Below are 5,000 nucleotides of genomic sequence, written 5' to 3' on the forward strand. Positions count from 1 at the left end.
TCCCCTCCTCTGAGTGACTGTCTGTCTTCAGCCTCTTTCTCACCTTCCTAATTGCTTGCTTCCTCTCCTCCTCCTCCTTCTTCCTCCTCCACCCTCGCTGCACAAGGCTTTCTTCTTCCTCTCACCACTATTCTGTCCACCTCCCTCATGCAAGAGTTCACCAGTACTCTCAATCCTTCACCACTATTCTGTCCACCTCCCTCATGCAAGAGTTCACCAGTACTCTCAATCCTTCACCACTATTCTGTCCACCTCCCTCATGCAAGAGTTCACCAGTACTCTCAATCCTTCACCACTATTCTGTCCACCTCCCTCATGCAAGAGTTCACCAGTACTCTCAATCCTTCACCACTATTCTGTCCACCTCCCTCATGCAAGAGTTCACCAGTACTCTCAATCCTTCACCACTATTCTGTCCACCTCCCTCATGCAAGAGTTCACCAGTACTCTCAATCCTTCACCACTATTCTGTCCACCTCCCTCATGCAAGAGTTCACCAGTACTCTCAATCCTTCACCACTATTCTGTCCACCTCCCTCATGCAAGAGTTCACCAGTACTCTCAATCCTTCACCACTATTCTGTCCACCTCCCTCATGCAAGAGTTCACCAGTACTCTCAATCCTTCACCACTATTCTGTCCACCTCCCTCATGCAAGAGTTCACCAGTACTCTCAATCCTTCACCACTATTCTGTCCACCTCCCTCATGCAAGAGTTCACCAGTAGTAGTATCTCAATCCTTCTCCTCTCTTCTCTCTCTCTCTCTCTCTCTCTCTCTCTCTCTCTCTCTCTCTCTCTCTCTCTCTCTCTCTCTCTCTCTAATGCAACTTCAATGAGCTTTTAAATAGTAGTAGTAGTAGTAGTAGTAGTAATAGAATTAGTATTTAGTATTGGTAGTTGTTATAGTAGTAGTAGTAAGTATATAGTAGTAGTAGTATGATAATAATAATAATAATAATAATAATAATAATAATAATCCAATGCCAACCAATTTTCAAACTTGTGTAAATTCTATTGTCACATGTGTGTGTGTGTGTGTGTCTCTGTGTCTGTCACCTCATACTAGTTCTGACACGTGTTATGTGTATAAATGTGTGCGTGTGTGTGTAATAGTAGTAGTAGTAGTAGTAGTAGTAGTAGTAGTAGTAGTAGTAGTAGTGAATATCCTCTCTGTCCTTCACTGCACTTCACATCTCATCTCTTGGTAAAACAGCTTCCATGAAGTGAGGCGTTCAATCGTCTTCACCACTATTCTGTCCTCCAGCTGCTAACTCTGCAAGGGCCTTACCCGCCCCTGTATGGAGTACTCTCAGGTTCAGTCACAGTTTTGTTCGACAGGGTGGAATGAAAAGGTTTTGGTGTGATCAACTCCTCCTCTGAGTGACTGTCTGTCTTCACCTCTTTCTCACCGCCAATGTTGCACCCTTGCTACCTTTTAGCGCTATTTTCATCATAACTGCTCTTATCACCTTCCTAACTGCTTGCTTCCTCTCCTCCTCCTCCTTCTTCTTCTTCTTCCTCCACCCTCGCTGCACAAGGCTTTCTTCTTCCTCTCACCACTATTCTGTCCACCTCCCTCATGCAAGAGTTCACCAGTACTCTCAATCCTTCACCACTATTCTGTCCACCTCCCTCATGCAAGAGTTCACCAGTACTCTCAATCCTTCACCACTATTCTGTCCACCTCCCTCATGCAAGAGTTCACCAGTACTCTCAATCCTTCACCACTATTCTGTCCACCTCCCTCATGCAAGAGTTCACCAGTACTCTCAATCCTTCACACCTTTCTCTGGCACATTCTGGAACTCCCTGCCTGCTTCTGTGTCTCCACCTTCCTACCACTTCACTTCACTTAAGAGGGAGGTGTCCACACACTTGTCCCTCACTCTTGGACCACTCTCTTCTCGTCCTCTTAGTATTCTGTAAGGGAACTGGCAACCAAGTGGGCATTTTTATTTTATTTTGCATCTTTGCCATTTTCCCATCTACTACTATTACTACTACTACTACTACTACTACTACTACTACTAATAATAATAATAATAATAATAATAATAATAATACCACCACTACTACTACTACTACTACTACTACTACTACTACTACTACTACTACTACTACTACTACTACGACTGCTACTACTACTACCTCACCTTTACCTGTATGCTTTGTCATCTACCCACCTTACCTCCTCCTCCTCCCCGTCCTCCTCCTCCTCCTCCTCCTCCTCCTCCTCCTCCTCCTCTTCCTTTGGGCATTTTGTTTTTGTTAATTGTAACGGTGCCCTGACATTGTTCCTCCTCCTCCTCCTCCTCCTCCTCCTCCTCCTCCTCCTCCTCCTCCTCCTCCTCCTCCTCCTCCTCCTTCTTTTCCTACTTATAATCGTAATAGAAAAAGTATTAATATTTATTTTTCATTTTCTCCTCCTCCTCCTCCTCCTCCTCCTTTTCCTCCTCCTCCTCCTTTTCCTCCTCCTCCTCCTCCTCCTCCTCGTGTCTGTATGTGCGTGTGTCCTTCATAGTAACTGCTCTCTGTGGGACCTGGTAACTAGAGAGAGAGAGAGAGAGAGAGAGAGAGAGAGAGAGAGAGAGAGAGAGAAGAGGGACGAAAGGAGTAAAGAGAGAGAGAGAGAGAGAGAGAGAGAGAGAGAGAGAGAGAGAGAGAGAGAGAGGGCTCAGTCAACATTGAACAGTGGTGGAGGAAAGACGTGTGTTGCAGAGAGAGAGAGAGAGAGAGAGAGAGAGAGAGAGAGAGAGAAGCCGGCGTGTGGAGGGAAAATGGGAGGGTCGTGGGGGATCGTGGAGGGGTCGTGGGGGGTCGTGGAGGGAAGGGAGGAAAAACTATAGTCGTGGAGGAAAAATTTTGAGGAAGTGGAGGAAAAATGAAAGAGAGAGAGAGAGAGAGAGAGAGAGAGAGAGAGAGAGAGAGAGAAATTAAAGATACTGTATTCGAGTGAGAATCATTGATACACACACACACACACACACACACACACACACAGGTTCCAAAATCAGACACACACACACACACACACACTCAGACGCGCACATACAACGTAAAACACACATGGGGCTTCACACACACACACACACACACACACACACACACACACACACACACACACACACACACACACACACACACACACAGAGAGACACACACACACACACATAATCTGGCCTTGAGATACACACAGTACACACACACACACACACACACACACACACACACACACACACACACACACACACACACATATATAGTGTACATAAAAGTAGTAATAGTAGTAATAGTAGTAGTAGTAGTAGTAGTAGTGGTGGTGGTGGTAGGTGGTAGCAGTGTAGTGGTGGTAGTAGTGGTGGTGGTAGTGGTGGTAGTAGTGGTAGCAGTGGTGGTGGTGGTGGTGGTGGTGGTGGTGGTGGTAGCAGCAGTAGCAGTGGTGGTAGTAGTGGTGGTGGTGAGTGGCAGTGGTGGTAGTGGTGGTGGTGGTGGTAGTGGTGGTAGTGGTAGTGGTGGTGGTAGTGTGGTGGTAGCAATGGTAGCAGTAATGGTGGTGGTGGTTGTGGTAATGGTGGTGGTAGTAGTAATAGGAGTGGTAGGAAGTAGTAGTAGTAGTAGTGGTGGTGGTGGTAGTAGTAGTGGTGTAGTGGTAGTAGTGGTAGTAGTGGTGGTAGTGGGAGGAGGAGGAGTAGTAGTAGTAGAAGTAGTAGTAGTAGTAGTAGTAGTAGTGTAGTAGTAGTAGTAGTAGTAATAGTAGCAGTAGTAGTAGTAGTAGTAGAAGTAGTAGTAGTAGTAGTAGTGGTAGTAGTAGTAGTAAGAGCAACATTAAAAACAACAACAACAATAACAAGCAGGAAAGGTGGAGGAGGAGGAGGAGGAGGAGGAGGAGGAGGAGGAGGAGGAGGAAAAAAGGAGGTATTTTTACATAGATTATCTTCAAGGCAACTAAATAAAGACAGGAAGAGAGAGAGAGAGAGAGAGAGAGAGAGAGAGGTGCGTTGTGTCCTTCATGCTGACTCAACTTCTCTCTCTCTCTCTCTCTCTCGTTCTATGTAAGGGAGACACATGTAATATATGGAGAGAGAGAGAGAGAGAGTGTGTGTGTGTGTGTGTGTGTGTGTGTGTGTGTGTGTGTGTGTGTGTGTGTGAGAGAGAGAGAGAGAGAGAGAGAGAGAGAGAGAGCTTTAAAGGAAAAAATTTAAATATTCGACATTATTGGCATTATTGGAGAGAGAGAGAGAGAGAGAGAGAGAGAGAGAGAGAGAGAATTCAAGTGACTTTAGGACAAACCTTGGCATAACTGTTTCTCTCTCTCTCTCTCTCTCTCTCTCTCTCTCTCTCTCTCTCTCTCTCTCTCTCTCTCTCTCTCTCTTACTTTGCACCTGTCTAAAATTCTCTCTCTCTCTCTCTCTCTCTCTCTCTCTCTCTCTCTCTCTCTCTCTCTCTCTCTCTCTCTATATTTCATCTTCTATATTTGCTTTGTTTTGTTTACTCTCTCTCTCTCTCTCTCTCTCTCTCTCTCTCTCTCTCTCTTTCTCAGGTTAAATAGAATTGTTATCATTTATTATTTTATTATTACCACCACCACCACCACCACCACCACCACCACCACCACCACCACCACCACCACTACTACTACTACTACTACTACTACTACTACTACTACTACTACTACTTCCTTTTCTTTTTTTCAAGAGAGAGAGAGAGAGAGAGAGAGAGAGAGAGAGAGAGAGAGAATCGGAAGTATAAGGTTACTTAGCTCACTCTCTCGTGACACAGCCGAGGGGGAAGTGAGAGAGAGAGAGAGAGAGAGAGAGAGAGAGAGAGAGCGAGAGCGAGAGAGAGCGAGTGAGAGAGAGTCCTATAACAGGCATATATACCCGGTTTGGGTGACAGAAAGAGAGAGAGAGAGAGAGAGAGAGAGAGAGAGGTACTGAATATTGTGGTGTCTCTCTCTCTCTCTCTCTCTCTCTCTCTCTCTCTCTCTCAGCTCGGCTTT

General features: G+C 45.5%; 1 protein-coding gene across 4 annotated transcripts in view; it reads left to right on the forward strand.

Moving 5' to 3' along the window:
* LOC123505595 (cell surface glycoprotein 1-like) overlaps nucleotides 1–5,000 on the forward strand; it is a 92,531-nt gene that overhangs the window by 22,488 nt on the left and 65,043 nt on the right. The gene's annotated exons all lie outside the window — the stretch shown is intronic.

The sequence above is a fragment of the Portunus trituberculatus genome, chromosome 2 (assembly GCF_017591435.1).
Source record: "Portunus trituberculatus isolate SZX2019 chromosome 2, ASM1759143v1, whole genome shotgun sequence".
NCBI lineage: Eukaryota > Metazoa > Arthropoda > Malacostraca > Decapoda > Portunidae > Portunus > Portunus trituberculatus.